Consider the following 19679-nt stretch of genomic DNA (forward strand, 5'->3'; position numbering starts at 1 on the left):
GTTTTTAGAGAGCTTTTAAAATATATTATACAAGTACATAGCTCAGCACAGTGAGTAACAAATAGTAAATACTCCACAAGCTGTAGATGTAATAACAAATGAACTATTATCATGGATACATTCTAGAAAGATGATTCCAGTTTCTAGATGAAGAATAAAGTTGAAGAGAACAAGACTGAACCCAAGGGACCATGGAAGGAACCTATGAGGGTGTCACTGAGGCACCGGGGAGGGAGCACACAGGACTGAAACAGATGTTCAGGACAGAGAACCTTCTAGAATGGGCAGCTCTTGGGAAGTGGGGGTGATGAGGGAGAGGGAGGAATGTGGGTTTGCCTGCTGGTCAGGGAGATAGAAAATACAGCTTGAGAGACCAGAAAGGGGAATAATAGAGGGGTTGCTGACAGGCTGCATTGGAAGAATCACGAGTTATACATGGCTGGAGAAAGGCCATCGGGGGAGCAGAACTGACAGTCAGCTGCAGAGCTGGCGGCGAGAGCCAGCAGAGAAGACGAGATGGTCAGGGACCATGTGCAGGCTCCAAGAGAAAAAGGCTGGAACCTTGTCAAAATGATTCAGGGGCTGGGCTGAGGCCTCCCCTCCCACCCACAACCAGTATAGCCTTCAACTTCTTGGCTGTATCAGCCATTAAGAATGCTCAGGTTCCTATAGATTAAACTTCATTTTCTATGCCCTAAAAGTGATTGAAAATAAAAGTGAATAACAAACTTATAATGTGGACAGTTTCTAAATATAGCTCTTTATATGGTGGGCAATAGGCTTCCTACAACATTTGAAATTTAAAAGAGAGCATTGCCCCATCCAGTGGTTTTAACCCCACTCTCTCTCCGAACAGGTCAAGGTCATCAGAAAAGCTAAGCCAGAGCCCACTTGTCTTTCCAGACCCAACACAAATGCCACCTCTTTCCCTCACAACTTTGGAACTTGGTGTAGAACTTGAAGTTATTCTGAGTGGCATCCCATGACAAAAAGAATGAGACGCAATTTTTGGTAAAAACAAATCTCTTAGTTCTGCCTGCCTGTTAGAAATACCTGTGGAGGGTTTTTGTTGTTATCGTTGCTGTTTTTTTTTCTTTTAATGCCTTGTTTGGGACCTTCCTTAGAACAACCAGAACTTGCTCTGAGGCTGGGCTTAAGAACCACGAGGCTGATTAAGAAACCATTTTTCCTCATCTGAGTGACCGGGTCACTGGTCTCTGGCCACTCAGGGAAGCCAGCACCAGAGATTATCATGGAGGAGTGCAGCCCCCAGCCACACACCCAAGGCCCTAGCCCTACAGGGAAGGCCTTTCTTTCTCTGGCAGGCCCTCAGTGACGGCAGCCAGCCCCAGCTCACTGTGTCTGGCTGGAGGGAACTGTGGCCAGTGCTCTGTCCGTGCTGTCTTGTGTAGACAAATGCCGTCCAAAATCATGTGGGAAGGCCGTGACCTGAAGTCTCAGCCCCTCCCTATTCCAAGCCATCCCTCCACTACAAACACCCCCAAGTGATAGTCTTCCCAGCACACAGTTTTCTGTTCAGTGATCTTGGAATGACGGGTCTCTGGCACAGTCACCTCGTCACTGTATTCTATCTCGTATGATAGTTTTCGTGTCCCATCTGTGTCGCTGTTGACATTTCGGGTCAGATAATTCTTTACTAGGGGCTGTGGGGGGCTTTCCTGTGCATTGTGGGATGAATAGCAGCACGTATGTCCTCTCCCTACCAGATGTCAGTAGCACCCCCCAATCCAGTTGTAACCACCCAAAATGTCTCCACACATTGCCAAATGTCCCCTGGCGGGCCAAAGTCACCCTGGGTTGAGGACCCTGCTTTGGAGGAAGAACTCTGAAGGCAGGGGTCCCATCGGGCTCAGCTCTGTATTCCTTCCAGCGCTTCCTTCACAGAAGGCTTGGCTTGTGCTAAGTGTCCACTCTGTGACTGCGAGATAAACTCCTTTCTGTGTAATGGCTTGTGCACTTCTACAGACGGGGAATAGATGCTGTGTGAGATGAGGACGTAGGATTGTCCCCTTCCACTCAGGAATGCAGCAGGCTCTGTGTCACTTCTCTGCCTCTGAGGAGATTTGTGGCCTGACTCTTGTTTCCAAAAATCCATTGAGGTCAATAGGATTTAAAAACAAAGGATTCTCTTCTAGATGAGAGAATACTTGTGTAAGAGGTAAGAGAAAGACTGGTGGGTCCTTGGAGCATTCTGAGGCTATCTGTGGCTATTAATGATGCAGCAGGAGGCTTGGTCCTGGGCTGAGGTTCCCCAGGCTTGGCCATGACCTGGAATCCCAAGCGTGGTGCAGAAGCAGCAAGGAACTCCCGGGCTGTGATAATAGGCACCTGACTGGGTGGAGGGCAGATAACAGGCTGAATCCTCTGGCATTATGCAAGATCTCAGATCCCTGGCACAAACCCTGGAGGACTCAGAGCATAGAAACTCCAAGAATGAATGAGATAATTAATATGAAGGCTTGGAATTGAAATCAAGTTGATTTATAGGAAAAAAAAAAAAGAGATACCAGTATTTTTGGTACACTTGACTTCTGGCTTTGGATTCATGCCTGTGGAGAGCGTACAGAGCCAAATTAATGTTTATTGAGCACTTATTATGTACCCTTTTCAGCTTTTGGTGAATTACCTCTTTGAATCTTCACAGGATTTCTATTAGTATGTTCCACTGTAATCCCCAAATCAGAGATAAGCAATTTGAGACATATTCTAGCTAGCTGACTTGCTCAAAATCTCAGCATCCCAGTAGTGAATGCGGAATAATTAAGAATAGCAAACACACGTAGTAGCTTTTCTGTGTCAGGCGCTATTTCATAGACTTTGCAGGTGTTAATATATTTAACATTAATGTTAGTATATTAACATTAGTCTTTACAACATCCTAATGAGGTAGATGCTATCCCACAGTCCCAGTTTAGATAAATAAGTGAAGAAACAGATTGAGTGATTTGCCCAAATCTTCCAGCTCATAGGTGGTAGAACAGGAATTTGAAATGAAAAGCTTGGCCGCAAAGTCTGTGCAATCTAACCATTAAGCCATGTTTCTGAGACTCCAGCATCCAAGCTCTTAACCATTCTCTGCTGGATGAGTGACTGGATATTTGCAGGACTGTAGTTCCAACTTAAGGGCAAGTACATGTACCGTTTGTTTTTCTATTCTTTAGATACTTCACTCAGGATAATGGTCTCAGCTCCACCCAAATTGTTGCAAAAGGGCTTAGTTCATCCTTCTTCGTGGCTGTGTAATCCTTAAGATACATAGACCCACTCACTGACCCACTCATAAATTGATGGGTACTTGGACTGATACCACATCACCGCAATTGTGAATTTTGCCACCATGAACGATCACATGCAGGTATCTTTTTTGATAAAAACAACTTCTCTTCCTTTTGTTAAATCCCCATTAGTGGGCTGTACTTTAAATAACAGGTATTTTTAGTTCTTGGAGAAATTTCCATATAGTTTTTCATAGAGGTTGCACTAATTTGCAATCCCACCAACTGTGTATAAGCACTCTCTTCTCTCCTGCATACACACCAACACCTATTGTTTTGAACTTTTTAATCAAAGCTATTCTACCTGGGTAAGGTGGTGTCTCATTGTGGTTTTAATTTGCATTTCCCTGACGATTAGTGACGTTGAGCATTTTTCCATTTTTGAAAATGTTTATTGGCCATTTGTGTATCTTCTTTTGAGACGTTTCTGTTCACGTCTTTTGGAAGGCAGACTCTTAGTACCCAACCACAGAGGGGCCACTCAGCTACTTCCAATTAGTACAAATAGACGGAAATTCTTTCTGTTGGGTCAGGTATACACAACAGCATTTATGGTATGCAAGCTTTTTGCATAAGAAAGGAAGTAGTAAATAAATACACACATAAATACATATTGGATTATATTTTTGAAAAGAAACAATGGAAAGAACTAATGATGACAGTGGTTATCACAGAAACGTGGGGGCGCAGGATAGAGAGAAGTGAATCAGCTATTCAATATTATGTTCTACATAGGTGAAGAATTCAATTAAAATAAAAATTATCAGATGTCATAGTTTGACTTTGCAACAATGTTCATACTTTATATTTTTACAAAGCGAAAGCAATTTCTAAAACCTGAAAACCACTGAAACACATGAACCTAACTATACATCAAGTTGCTGGCATAATTATATAGAAAAAAGAATAATTTCAAGAATAATTTACAACTCAGTGTTTTGACTAAATAGAAAGCAGTGGTCTTTAACCAGGGGCGCTCTCTCCCCCGTCCAGTGTTATGTTTGGCAATGTCTGGGGTCATTTTTCATTGTCACAACTGGAGAGTTGCTACTGACCTCTAAATGAGTAAGGGCTGGAGGCTGCAATGGTTAATAAGAAATTATCCAGCCCAAAAGGTAGTGGCTGAGGTTGAAAAATCCTACCTTAACGAAACATCTTGTAAACACAAACAGAACCTAAATGCCACCTTTCGACATCATCGCAGTGTTACTACTAGAAAAATTGTCATTGAACTCATAGTTATTTAAATGATGGCTATATTGTAAAGATACGAAGAATACATGATTATGTTACTATCATTAGGACTCAAGATTTTTGAACACAAGAGAAATAAATACAGGAAGAAAGTCAGAGAAATAATTACAATTCTGTAATCTTAAATGTTCCTGTGACTGGTGGCTCGTGTTGCTCGGCCTTTCTCTCTCCCACAGGCCATTTCATCCATGTGGGCTTCATGGGCTGCTCACAGCACACTAGACTCAGCGTGCACACAAACTCCTTTCATAGTAGCTGGTTTCTAAGAGGCAGAAAGCAAAGCCACCTGGCCAGAGATGGGCTCTGCCTGGAAATAGCACAACCTCACTTCATCTGTGTTCTGTTGGTCAAGGCAGTCCCAGCGCCTGCCCAGCTTAAAGAGGAGGCAAAACAGACACCACCCCTTGATGGAGAAGTGGCAAGGTCACAGCGTAGGAGGCTTTGTGCGGAGGGGAGCTATGGTCATGACCAACCTTGGAAAATACAGTCAACCTCAGTGAGGTGGTGGATGATGTAACCAGGCTCAGACCCACCCCACCAGTGGCTATAGCCAGGGCTTCTGACTCTGGGAACATCAAAGAATGGCAAAATTCCCAACTCCCTTGCCTCCTGATGTTAGTTCTCCAACCCCTTTATTAAGATTCACTAAAAGTATTCCAGAACCCTCTGAGTTACTTCTGATTTCCAAACCCAAATCTGTTCCTCTGGGGTGGCATATTGGGGGACTGAAAGGTGAAATGCTCAGCAACCTCAGTGCTGGAGAAGGCCGAGCTTGGAGACCCTCCAACCTCCAGGGAGATCTGCTTGCACCGCTGCTGAGGGAGAAGCCACAGGGTGAGGCCTCCCCATCATCCTGCTGGAGTGAGGTGATGTCACGGACCCTGGTAAGTTCTTGATGGGTCCTCAAGCAATTTGGGGAAGGCAGGGCACAGGACGAGTGCAGGGATGGAGAAGCACAATTTCAGAGGAGCAAATATTGTCTGAGCGCTCTGTCACCCTGGCAACTTCTCAGACATCTGGGGACAAGCAGCTGTCAACACAGAACCTATGCTCAGAAAGCACTGGGGATAGATAAGTGGGTGAATGAGAGGGAGTCGGGACCTTGAAGCTGATTGTTCTGCCCAAGTGCAGGGACTGCAGACAAGGAGAGTGGGCTGCAGCCAGGACTCCCCCAGGGGAAGTGCTTTCTTATGGGGTTAGATTTCCTTAACATCTCAGGTTCTAGCAGGCTCTGTGGGCCCACAGCCCCTCAGAAGCGATGGCAGGATAGAAGCAGGCTCCATTCCTGCCGACCAATTCAGCCAATCAGACTAATATTTGGCTAGTGTGGGAGGCAGCTGCCTCTGCCCTCGCCCACCTCCCCACCAAGGGTGAAGGATTTCACTGCAACCCTGCTGGTTTCCGCCAAGCCCGGCACCTCTCTTTCAGGTTAGAGTCCCACTGCACACTCAGAGGCCAGTGGACTGGCCAGAGCAGGGTCAGGACACCAGTAAGGGGCTCTTTTGGAGAGAAGGCCAAGTGAAAGGGGAAGGGGAGGAGAAAGGAGGTTCATTCCGAGCTTTGCATGGCCAGGGGCAAGACAGGGGCACAGAGACACCACACCTGGACATGAGCCTGGACAGGAGTTCTGAACAGGAAATGATTCTTTGCCTCCAAGTGGTTTTCACCCTGGCCTGCTCTGGTGTCCGAAGTAACAGTGAACTCTTGCTAAGGACACCTGGGAGAGACACAGCCCAGGTTTAGCAAACCTTACTAAACAAGATAAAAAGTAGGCATTTTAGCGGTTCCACCCATCTTTACTAAGCCTTCCAGGTCCTGAGAACACTGTCACCCTGCTGGTGGCCAGATGTCCTGGGTGCCTTTCACTGTTGCTTGCCAAGCTACCTTTCCCTTTTGTCTGATAGCACCTCCCTGGGTTTCTTTTGGAAAGAAAAAGAGTGCCTCTTCTTCTGTACTTTATGTGGTCCTGGTCTGCTCCCCCACTGTGACATGCAGGCTACTCACAGAATTCCATCCCATGGGCCTAATGACTGATCTGGGGTGGGCTGTGATGTAAATGAGCCAATTAGGAACTTCCCTGAGATGTTATAAGTGGATTCTGGGGAAGATCATGAGTGTCTCCTTGGAAAATCAAGTGTGGTAAGGTCTCTGAAAGGTTAGGAAGGTTGATGCAGCCTGAGTCAGGCTAAACCCAGGGCACAGAACAGAGAAGAAATGGGGGGAGGAGGAGGGAAGAGGAGAGAGAGAGAGAGAGAGTGCTGACACTGTTTTGAGTCCTCCGAAGAGGCTCTAAACAGCATTAGCAGGAATTCAAGGCTTTGTCCTCAAGCCTTTCTCAAGCACTGTTATCCAGAGCTCTCTGCAAGATAACAGACAGCAGCTAAGATCAAATCGAGGATGTTGCTTTCCCACTAAAGCCCATTTATTCAAATAGAATCAGGACACATGCACCCACGTCGGGGCTGGACAGAACGCAGAGGTCAGCGAATAAAGGTTTAAGGCTAAAACCTATGACAAACCAGATCTCATCATCTGTAGTTATTTGCACATGAAATGGACCAGAAGCAAATATTCTCAAAGTCCACTTGGGCTTCTTAGGGAATTGTATTACCCAGAGGCTGTAAGTCAACCTGACAAAACCCATGATCCAGAGGCAGCTTGGGCTCCAACCTTGCACCTGCAGGCAGAGATCACAAAAGCACTGCAGTCCCTGCGAGGCACAACACCTTAATGTCTACTTCAGACAGACAGGAGTGAATCTCCTAGAACACATCAGCCAGGGCAGACTTCCTTAGAGAGCAGAGTCAGGTTCACCAGATGGGCCAACCATGTGACCCACCTGCTGACACAGAAAAGGGCTTTCCAGTTCTTGCCCAGCAGGATTTGACTATTTCTATGGACCAGTCACTTATGTGTGTTTTGTTTTTATCTTTTTTTTTGTGATGGGAACTTTGACTGTTTTTCCCCGTTTCCTGTGCTGCCATTGTGGACCGGGTGTGACAGAGTTTGGGAGTGATGGGGGAGATTCCCCCCCCTTTTTTTTTCATATCAACAGGAGCTACAGTGGCCCTGACAGCTTGTCACTCAGGTGCTCCTGGTCTTTCCATTGAATCAAGGCATTTGGAACTTGTCCCCCTTGGACAGGGATAGATGTGTTTTTGGCTGGGGAAGGGCAGTATTTGGTGGCCAAAACAGTGGCAGACACTGTCAGACATCACCCAGGGCTAGTTCTTCCCTTCTTTTAGACTACAAGACCCCTGGCTTTTTGGTCTGGGCATGGGCAGCATGTTTCCAGACTCTCTGGCTCCTAGCTGTGACCAAGTTCCCAAATAAAAATGACAAGCGACATAAGCAACTTCCTGGTTGTGCTCATAAAAGGAAAGAGCGTATCCTTCCCCCGCCCTCCTTTCCCCACCCCGCGCTGGAGTTTGGATGGGCCTGTGTGCCATCTTGGACCACACAGTCAAGGGCGATCCTAGGAATGGTGGTTCTGTGTCAAAACTCCTGAACCTATAAACTCAGCTTTCCCCAAGTCATATTCTTTTTCCTTTGGGAGCTTCTATAAATTCAGCAACTTTCTCAAAGAAGAGAAATGACATCCTGTAAAAATGACTGGGATGCTGGAAATGCCTGAAAGTGCTAACTTTGGGAAGCTATAAAATTAAAGAGTAAAAATTAGGATGAAAAGAATAAAGAAACAAATGTAAACTCGTGGTGCACCGTTCTAGACGTCTATCACTCTTTTTAGTAACGCAGTGCACATGGCTTCTCAGGTGCATTGGTGAGAAGAGATTTCTCATCCTTACGCTTGCTCTCCCTCTCTGTAGAGTTCCTGATGGAATGAGTCAAGGATGCAGAATGTTATCAGAAGTTTGGGGCCACAAGGAGTTGGACTAGCTAAAGACATCCCCAGTCCTTTGCCCCCACAGTTCCCCAAAGTGTGCCCCTCTGGAAATACCGTCCTTCGAGTAGGACAGCAACAGAGCCTAGCAGCTCATTTCTAGCATCCTGCAGCCTGGTTGTGCTATGACATTGTATCATCATTTCAGGAAGAATTTATACTGATGACACAAGCACTTATACGCTCGGCGATCCCCTCCCAGTTTATGAGCCACAGAGCACCAGCGGGCCCCTGCCCACATAGGAGGAGGAGAAGGAAAAGCAGGGACCCTCGCAGATCCGTGAGCAGAATCTTCTCTCTGGCTTTCCAGGGTCTCAGAAAGCCATTTCCTCATGGTCTATCATTTGCATAATCAAAGTGACATTCTGTGCGTGTGTTGCCTGCTTCTTAAAGTGTTGAGAGCATAAAAAATTCTGATTTATTAGATCGGCAGTTTTAATTATCTGTTTATCTAACAGCTTGATTACAAATTTGTAGTGAAGGCTTTAAATGTCCTGGGAGATGTAATGTGAAGTTCTTGTACTTTTGTTGTGTGTAAATGGCAAATAAATATTTACACAGGTTGGATGTTGTGAGAAGGAATGTTTTAGAGATTAACAAGTTAGCACAACGTTCATTAAATAAAAGACAGATAACAGTAGGCTTTTCTCTAGAAATTAATGGCCACTCAGGTATTAATGCTATGCCACACACAAAGTGACATTCAAGCCAGTTTATTAATGTCTGTGGGCGTCAGTTTCCTTATCCACACAGAGAAGGGGTTGGACTCAATCATTGCTAAGTTTTCATCCATCTCTTAAGTGCTACATTATAATGAAAATTCAGAAACTATTTTGCTCATGTTTATACCAGATTTTTACCATCTAGCAACAATCAGGCACACAGATAAATGGAAGTCCTATTCTCCATAACTACTTGGACCTCCAGCGTGCCTTTCATTCTTGTGTGATATCACAGCTTCCTCCTTGTAAATAGGCTGTCAGCATTACATTGAGGCACATGTCTGATTAATAGGCCTACCAGGCCCCACTATGTACAATCAAAACTCAGCCTGTCTTGAAGATAATTACCAGCTTCAGCACATCTCATCTGCTGTCAATAAACTTTCTTATTGTATGTGCCAGCTTCCCACAGCAATGGGGAAAAAAACCACAACTGCCCACTTTTTGATAGACATTTTCCATCAAATTTTTACAAAGGCTGAACATCTGAATAGCGCTTGTTTATAGCAAAACCTCCACTTCTCACAACCACTCTTGTTTCACAGATGAACTAAAACTCAGAGGCCAAATGACTCCTCAAAATCACACACCTAGTAGGTTGGCAGGGCAGCCTCAAACCCAGGTGTGTCTGACGTCCAGCCCAATGACCTTTCCATAAAAATACCCTCCACTCCTTGCAGCAGCGATGGACCACAAAGGTTGTGTCCTGAGAGCTGCTTTCCAGTGTGTCACGACGTGTCTCCAGTATTAGAAACTCTGACACTGATCCCAATACCATCTCTGCTATGTAAGCTCTGGTGAGCTTGTCTCTAACATCTGAACAGAAAAAAAAAAGAAAGAGAAAAACCTGTGCATTCAATTAAAATGTATCAGTAAAGAAAACTAAAAGTAGCTCCAAATGGTTGACGCTCTTGTGTCCGTTGTCTGTCCCTAATGAGGACTCCCTAGCCCTGATGTGGTGCTGTGCTAGACTGTGCTTTTTCCTCCCAACTGCTAACTGCCAGCTGCTAACTGTCAACTGCTCAAGGTACCCTGTGACGTCATGCCTGACCAGATGACTCACTTCAACCAATGAAATGGGAGCAGAAGTGACACGTGCCCCACACCAGCAGAAGCTCTGAAGAGCTGTTGCCTCTTTCCACATTTTCTTTTCCCTCTGTCCTGAGACGAGCTTGGGCCCCTAATGAAAAAAATGTGGAGTAGAGCTACAGCCAGCCTCCAAAGATCAATTAATGGATGGGAGGAATGAACCTTTTTGTTTAGTAAGCCACTGAAATTTAGGGGAACATTAGGTTCATAATTGAAACTCAGTCCGCAGAGTCCAGCACTGATGGTCACTGTATTGGAAATACCTGTCAATGCCACAAGACATTAGGCTCCTTTAGGATTCTTTAGCTATCTTCCAGTCCCAGATCCTAGCAGAGTGCTGGGTATCAAATGAATCTTTGGTGACTGACTGGGTAGAAGGAGAGATGGACAAGCAGTGGGATCTGGCATGACACTGTGGATTTGAAATGGAGCCTAGAGTCCTCAGGATGGAACCAGGCATCAGGAAACCCTCTGTGCTCTGATTTCATCAATTCCATTGTCATCCAAATGATCCTGTAGGACATGGCTGATTACCCCACATCTTTCTTTTAAATAGATTTAGGGGGTAGAATTGCAGTTACATAAATTTATTGAATAGCAGTGAAATCTGCACTTCTAGGGTAGCCATCATTGGAATGCCATATCTTGTTACCCATAAGGTAATTTCTTATCCTTCCCCCTTCCCAGCTTTCCAAGTCTCTAATGCCTATTATTCCACCCTATGTCCATGTGTACACATGATTTAGCTCCCACTTACAAGGGAAAACATGCATTTGACTTTCTGTTTCTGAGTTATATCATTTAAGATAATGGCCTCCAGGCTGGGTACAGTGGCTGGGTACAGCTCCCACTCTGTGAGGCTGAGGTGAGGTAGGTGGATTGGTTGAGCTCAGGAGTTTGAGACCAGCCTGAGCAAGAGGAAGATTGTGTTTCTACTAAAAATTGAATAAACTAGCTAGGAGATGTGGCTGGCACCTATAATCCCAGCATTTCAGAGGCTGAGGCAAGGGAATCACTTGAGCCCAGGAGTTTGAGGTTGCTATGAGCTATGGCACCATGACATTCTAGCCTGGGGCAACAGAGTGAGTCTTTATCTCAAAAAAAAGAAAAAAGGGTAATGCCTTTGAGTTCCATTCATGTTCCTACAAAAGACAGACAGGATTTCATTCTTTTTATGGCTAGTTTCCCATGCCTTGTACGTGTATATTGATGTGTGTATCACATTTTCTTTATCCAGTGATCTGCGGATGAACCCTTAGGTTGATTACATTTCTCTGCTATTACATATTGTGCTGTGACAAACACACAAATGCAAGTATCTTTTTGAATAATGATCTCTTTTCCTTTGTGCAGATCCCTTAAAGTTGGATTGCAGGATCAAATGGTAGTTCTATTTTTTACCTCACATCTTAATATTTTATCTCCTGCCATCCAAATCTGCACTTCCTAACTCATTACCTCTGACTCCTGCTATTTCTTTATGAGTCATCAACTTATGTGGACTAGCCAGTAAAACCTGATAGGAAAGATGACACCACAGTCATCTGTACTGTCCCTGAAACCTTAAATAGGGCTGACCACCCCTGCCCACTCACTGTGCCCCTGTGAGTAGAAGAAAAGCAGGTTTAGCTGGGCACAGTGGCTCAAGCCTATAATCCTAGCACTCTGGCAGGCGGAGACGAGTGAACGGCTGGAGCTCAGGAGTTGAGAACAGCCTAACCAAGAGCAAGACCCCACCTTTAAAAACTAGCCAGGGCTGTGGTGGGCACCTGTAGTCCCAGGTACTCAGGAGGCTGAGAAACAAGAGGATCATTTGAGCCCAAGAGTTTGAGGTTGCTGTGAGCTAGACTGATGCCACGGCATTCTAGCCTGGTGAAAGCAAGACTCCGTCTCAAAAACAAAAAAGAGTACAATAACTAGGTTCAGAAAGAGCTTAACTAACCAAACCAAATCTTGATTACACCACTAACATGGCATTGATTCCCTGAGGAGCTCTAGAGCTAGGATGGTCTGTAGAGATCATCCCAAGTTCAGCCCAGATGAGCAGTCCTTTATCCCCTGACACTAAGTCTCTGCATGCAGACTAGCCCAGCGAGATCCATTCCTTGAACTTCTGACCTCTCTCTAAGTCCCTGACCACACCACCAGCCTTTCAGCACAGCAGCCTATTTGCTATGGCCTTGAATTCAGGATACTGCCAGACCACAGCCAAGGAGCTGGAACCTGCAGGTTGATTAGTCCTATTATACAACTCCTCCAGCTCTAACAATAGCTGTGGAGACTGCATGTCTCCAGCATCTACCATGGAAAAACTTGACCTGCAGCTGTCAGGACACATCTGCTGTTACCTGCTATGTCACAAACGTCCTCCAGAGTCACCAGGAAACTTTCATCCCTGGCACCTGCCTTCTAAAACACAACCCAAAGGCTCTAAGGTCTGCCCCTAGGTAAAGTAGACGCAGCCAATCATCCCAGCCTCTTCCTTCCTGCCCCAATGACCAACTTCAAGTGCCTCTTTCTCCTCTAGATCTTTGTTCGTCACAGGCAGCACCTGTAGGCTCGGCCATTCTTTCATCCAAGGGATGCTGTTGACAGAATGTACAGAAAACAACGTACCCAACAGTGCAGTGCTGAGGTGTTCTCCGTGGTTGGACACAACAGCCTAAAGTTTGTATTAGAACCTCAGACTTCACCTCTTGTCTGAGATCGTGCCACCAAGTTGGCAATGTAGGAGGAAACTTCCTGCAAGGTCCCTCCCAGTTGTCACCTGCTAGAGCTGAGCTGTCTCCAGCTCTGCCCTGACCCCCTCCCATAGACCACGTCTTTCGCAATGTTCTCCTTCACTAGCAGCTGAGTATGGGCCCTCTGCCTCACCCTCCCCTGTGAAGGCCTGAGGCGTTGTGCCACAGATCAGGGTCAGGGTCAGGGGGGCGGAACAGTGAAGCGTGAGAGAACATGAAAGGTATTGCAGGTGGTCTAACACGTCTGTTCTCACAAAGCTCGCGCACCTTAAACTCCCGGTGACTTCATTGGAAATTTTAATTCATGGGATTTTTCTTCTGAGGAAACACAAACACAGACACAGGAGCAAATCTGACAGAAGGAACTCTGCGACTTGTTTGTACCTGAACATTGTCAAGTGGGATATCAAGTGCGTCTGGCAGTCTGGGCACAGGAAGAAGCAGCAGACCTCAGAGCTCAAGCCTGCCGTGTGCCTGCCCTCGTCTCAGACCTCCAATGTGTCAACTTCACTCTCTGGGAAAACCACAAGAGCTGGGTTCCTGTTGCAATCATTCACTAACACTGGTAAAGAAACTGAGGCATGCAGGTGTTATGTAGGTTGCTGCCCCGAGGGGCAAGCTTGCAAGGTGGTGACAAAGTGGCAAAGCTGGTATATCATGGGACATCAGTGCTCAAGTCTCTAATTCTCTGATTAATCTAAAAAAAAAAAAAAACCAACAGGTAAGTACTATTGCATCCTATTTCACACATAAGAAAACTGGGAGTCAAAAAAAATTGATGCAGAAGGCATGATGGCTGGGAGGCTGAGACAGGAGGATTTCTTGTGATCAGGAGTTCAAGAAAAGCCTGAACAAGAGTGAGACCCTCATCTCTATGAAAAGGAGAAAAATTAGCCTGGTGTGGTGGTGTGCACCTATAGTCCCAGCTTCTCAGGAGGCTGAGGCAGGAGGGTCACTTAAGCCCAGGAGTGTAAGGCTGCAGTGAGCTATGACAATGTCACTGCACTCTAGCAGAGACAACAGAGTAGGACTATCTTTAAAAAAAATAATTGATTTCCCAAACAATACAGAACTAGTAAGCCAGGATTTGAATACTGAGCTGGAATTCCACCTTTTAAGGCAGCAAACAACAGAAAGATGTTTCTCTCCCAAGGAGGTAAAGAGGCTGTGTTCACACAATTGTCCTATCACAGGCTCATGGCAGGAGCCACGAACAGTGTAGACAGATGGCTGCCTTCTGGCTCCAGGGCCTTGGCCCGGCAGCCCTTCTATCCTCATGCCGTGACCTATTTTTGCTCACCCAGTTAGCTGTATGGCCTATTTCTTTCCCGAAGAATTATTTCATAACCTTCACCGAGTAACTAGCACATGCTGAGCCCAGCATTCATGAACTTGGACATGAAAAAAAAAGATGTTCCTTTAAATTTGCAAAGCAGCATTTGCAACCCAGGTAACAAAAAACAAAAGGAAAATGAAGAACAGAGTCTCAGACCTGCCCTTCCCTTGCATTCTGGTTAATTTCCTTCCTACAACTACCCTCAGTTATGGGGAATGTGGGGCCTGGATGGCTGTACCAGATTGCTTTCCAACTGGTTCCTCTGCATCTAGAAATTTCTACAACCTATTGGGATAAAATCTTTCTCAAACCTGCTTTTCGTCATCGCATCTAAAGTACCTCATGTTGGTTCCTTATTGCCAATAAAATCCACGGTCCATGTACGGTCCTGATGCCAAAATCAAGGAAAACGTGAGTTACAGGTTGGTAAGTGATGCAAAAGTAGCAATTAGGCAACATAATTAGATGCTGTTGAAAGAACCGGGCTGGAAATGCAACGTGATGAAGTGTCTGCCTATACAAGGAAATGGGTGTAATTAAATGTAAAACCTTCCCTTTTCTCTGCCTTTCTGCATCGTAGGCTTTTCTGCTTCTCAAGTCCAAACCTGCCAGTTCTGGGTCTCCTGCCATTATTTTGCTAGAGGGATTTGGCAGGAATTCTTCTCCCAGGCCAGCCGCTTCCTCCCACTCTGCACCTTGGAATTCCTGATCTTTGGCTCCAGGTTATTGTTTCATTGTCCAAAGACAAACCCATGAGGCATTAAGGATTTCATAGCACACGAGGTTACAGACACGGCAAACATTAGGACGTCAAAAAGCCTACAGATTTCTTGCAGACCCAGCCCCTTGTCTTTAGCTCCTGACTCCTCTCAAATGTCGATCAGAAGCCCCCTTGGGTATTAGAACTCAGCTCTGAAGGGGGGCCCATCCACCACACACCTTCCTGACTCACACCTGGGCTGCTCTTGTCAACATGAAAATCAGACTGTCTCATGCCCTCCTCCCAGCTCTCTGTGGCCTCCTATTGTGCTGAGTGGGCCTTCCCTGGTCCTCACCGAGGCCTCCAGGTCCTCCAGCCTCACCTCTACCACCTCCCTCTTCATGTTATGTCCTGCAGCCCAAGCTGGTCTTCTTGTTGTGCTTTGAACACCTTCAAGTCTTTCCAGCTTGGGTGCTATGTGGAGGCTGGTTCTTCACCCTAGAACTCCCCCATCTATAAAGCTGGGTCATTCTTGTCTTGTGGGTCTCAGCTGAAATGTCACCTCCTCACAAAAGGCCTTCTTTGAGGGTGGCACCTATGGCTCAAAGGAGTAGGGCGCTGGCCCCATATGCCAGAGGTGGCGAGTTCAAACCCAGCCCCGGCCAGAAACTACAAAAAAAAAAAAGCCTTCTTTGGTTACCTTATCTAAAGGTAACCCCTCACCCCAGCAATTGTCTGTTGTATCTCCTTGTTTCTTTCACAGCATTTAACCACCTCAGAAACTATCTGGCTTGTTCATGGATTTGTCTCTTGATTATCAGTTTCCCCTGCTAGCTATGAGCTCCATGTGAGGGCAAAGATGGTATCTGTCATACTCCCTGGAAGCAAAATGTGTGCTGGAGGCCCTCAAATATGTGTGGAATGAAGGCACGCATTGTGTATTTCCTACCTGGCTAGCACACTCCCCTCTGTCACATGTCAGTTTGCCTCCTGCTGCAAGAAGCCATCACTGTCCCTGCTGCCCACACCATACACTGAGTTACTGGACTGTAGTCATTCACTCACTAAACTTCTTTCAGGAGGCCACATGCCAGGTGCTGTGTTAGGCAATGATTTCACCAAGTCTTAGGAGCCATGGTTCTGACTTCAGAAAATTTCTGATCTAATGGGAGGACAGGCAAGAAAATCAGTGAGAGTGGTCCCTGTCACCCTTCATTGAGTAGAGGAAGGACCAAAGTGTCAAGGGGTAGAGAAGACGTACATCTCTATCCAACTAGAGCAGTGGTTCTCATCCTTCCTAATGCCTCCTAATACCGCGACCCTTTAATACAGTTCCTCCTGTTGTGGTGACCCCCAACCATAAAATTATTTTCGTTGCTACTTCATAACTGTAATTTTGCTACAGTTACAAATCATAATGTAAATATCTGATATGCAGGATGTATTTTTCTTGTTACAAAGGGGTCACGACCCACAGGTTGAGAACCGCTGAATTAGAGGGTTCTAGCTAGGTTTCCAAGAAATGATTCCTTTTTTTTTTTTTTGGCATCATTAGGATTTACTAGAATGTTCCTTAATACAGGCGATGGGGCTGCCTGTGGTGCTCTTAATGTAGAAAGCCCAGACATTCTGCCAATTCATCTTAAGCAATAACACCAAGAAGTTAACAGCCAGGTGGATGTTGTACACCAGCTCATCATCTGTCATCTTCACATGGCCAACAGCCATGGCCAGACACAGAGCCTTCTTCATCTGGAACTTGACTGTGGACTTCGCCTCATCAACTTTGGCCACCATGTTTTCAATGTGGGTCAGCAGGGAAGGAAACTTGCCAGCCTTAGTTAGACCAGGGCCAAGGAATCATGGGATCTGCTTGGACTCTGAGGCCAAAAAGGCATTATATTTCCTGGCCAGCTTCTTGACCAGCTTCTTATTTTTGTTGAGTTTCTTTGGCACCTCGATGTCCACGTAGGGTACGTCCATAGCCTTGGCCTCATTACAGCGCTGCTGGTCCCCCCAGGACACACGCTGAGACTTTGGGACCGGGGGTGGGTGGGGGTGGACTTAAGCCTAATGGTGCCAGAGAAGCATTTGTCCTTCTGAGGATCATAGTTTTTCAAGCTGATCTGCAGCTCCACTGTTTCCAACAACTTCCAGTACTCAAACTGGTTCCCTTGCAGGACTTCCCACACTGCCTCATACCGGGTGTCGTGAGAGACTTTGCTGCTCGTGGTTGCTCATGCCTTGGTAACTGGAGAAAAAGCCAAAAAATTATTCTTGAGCTGAGTCTCTGGAGGTAAGAGTCAACTTCCAGGAGAAAAGCAGCGTATGCTGGGGTAGGGGAGATGGAACCTTTTAGTTCCATGAGTTATAGAACTATGGTATGGACATCACACAGGGAGTTTGGGGGACAGGCTTCTGACTAGTTCACCTCTAACGAGCTATGTGACCTTTTGTGGGTCCTCCCCGAGGAGTCTTAGATTCTCTCTCTCTGGCTGGTGTTTAGTTAAACCTAAACTTGTCTTGATGGTCCAGATCTTCTACTTATTCCATAAGTGTTCTGTTCTCACACTCACTGTCCCCGAGCACCAATGTTCTGGGTACTCATTTTATGCCCAGCACAGCCCAAAGTATCTTGAAAGATCTAATTAGTGAGAGATAGGATCTTTGCCTTGGATGCAATTATAATTTAGAAAGAGAAGAAATAAACCATAATAAAATTAAAAAAACAAAACAGTTTAACACAACATTTTACAGCATTTGCTAATCCTTTCACATCTATCAGTCTTATCCCAATTCAAAGTCAAGCTTCAGGTCAGAGACTCTGTGCTGTAATTCTTTTTAATAGTGTCACTGCCATTTTCTAGCTGGAAGATATTGCTCTAGTTACTTTATTTTTCTAAGCTTCCATTCTGTCATCTGCAAAACGCATAGAGAGGAAACTCTAGGGATGATCTCCCTTGAGTATACATCTGAGTAGTGATTAGTACATGCCTATCAGAAAGGACAGAGAGCCACATGAAGGTATTAGAGGTAAAAGTGGCTGGCACTCACACATGATGGAGAATAGCATCTTTTCCCACCAGCTACACTGGAAAATCATGTGATCCACAGGGCCTGAGTAGAGTACACAAAAGGATCTTGCCTCATTAGCGGGGAACCACTAGCCCTTGCCTGAACACAATGCTCTTCTTCTACCTATCAAATTTTAAAATCAAGACCTGAAAGGGTCGTATTGTTCCCATGTAATTTAACTGTGTTCCAAAACAGAGCCCAAGGATATTTTGGGAATGCAAAAAAATCCAGTTCCCAAAAAGATAATGATTAAAGGATGTGACAGCCAATGAAAAATTACCTTGCATACAGAAAATCAAGATCTGATCCAGTGCACAGAGATAAGTAAATCAAATCAATACCAACCCAGAAACTGATACAGACGTCAAAATTCAGCGACAAATACATTACAGAGGCTCCCAACTTACAATGGTGCTACATACTGATAACCATGTCAAGGAAATGAGGCATCAGAGCCAGAGTGTCCAGTGTGGAAAAGTCAAAGCCTCAATAGATTGAGGAGTGTGTTATCATTGGGTGGGGTATAAGGATGGTAATGGAAGATTGGTTCCATACGGGGAAATTGAATAAACAAACACATACACTACGGATGATATAAATTAAGTTTTTCATGATTGGAAAAAGGACTTAAAATATAGAAATTGGGGGAAAAAAAAAGAATGAACACCATGTTTGATTAGAATTGAAAGTATTTATGTGACCTCATTTTTTTATTAATTAAATTTTTTAAATTTATTTATTTAAGACAGAATCTCACTCTGTTGCCCTGGGGTTGAGTGCTATGGTGTCACAGCTCATAGCAACCTCAAACTCTTGGTCTCAAGCAATCCTCATGCCTCGACTTCCCCAGTAGCTGGGACTACAGAGGCTCACTGCAATACCCAGCTAGTTCTTAGTAAGGTTGGGGTCTCACTCTTGCTCAGGCTGGTCTGAAGCAATCCACCTGCCTCAGCCTTCTAGAGTGCTAGGATTATAGTCATGAGCCACTGCACCCAGCTTGATCTCATGGTTTTAAATAATCATAGATAGATATAGAAAGAGGTACATATGTAATTGTGTACATGTAAATATACATAAATATATTCCCTAGCCGTCCACTGAGAAGGCTTGGGGGTGACAATACCCAGTAGCAAAGCACACTCAAAGACCAGAATTTTGTTTCTAAATACTATTCTCCACTAAGTAGATTATGTTTCCTTGGAAAAATGGCTGATCCCAGGGTTTGGACAGAAAAATATAAGCTAAATCTGGAATATATTTGTGTGCCAAAAAGAAAGAAAGTGCTCAAAGTTTTATGGAATCATGTCAAAAGGATACCGAAGCTACCTTGCAGGGAAGCTTGGGAACTGGATTTTTTTGCATTCCCATAATTACCAAATTGTGGACTATTTGAGCATCAAAATAAGTAACGTTGACAAGGGATTATAACCCCCATGGTAGGTAGAATAATGACCTACAAAGATGTTCACTCCAGAATAATTGGAATCAATAAATGATATCTTGCATGACAAAAGGAAATTTGCAGGTATGATTAGGGTTAAGGACCTTGTGATAGGAAGAGTGTC

At 45.1% G+C, this 19679-nt stretch overlaps 1 pseudogene; it reads right to left on the minus strand.

The window, feature by feature from the left end:
- Positions 1–16590: 16590 nt before the first annotated feature.
- On the minus strand, positions 16591–17647 carry LOC128563432 (60S ribosomal protein L10a-like; annotated as a pseudogene).
- Positions 17648–19679: the final 2032 nt, after the last annotated feature.

This window comes from Nycticebus coucang, chromosome 13, assembly GCF_027406575.1.
Source record: "Nycticebus coucang isolate mNycCou1 chromosome 13, mNycCou1.pri, whole genome shotgun sequence".
NCBI lineage: Eukaryota > Metazoa > Chordata > Mammalia > Primates > Lorisidae > Nycticebus > Nycticebus coucang.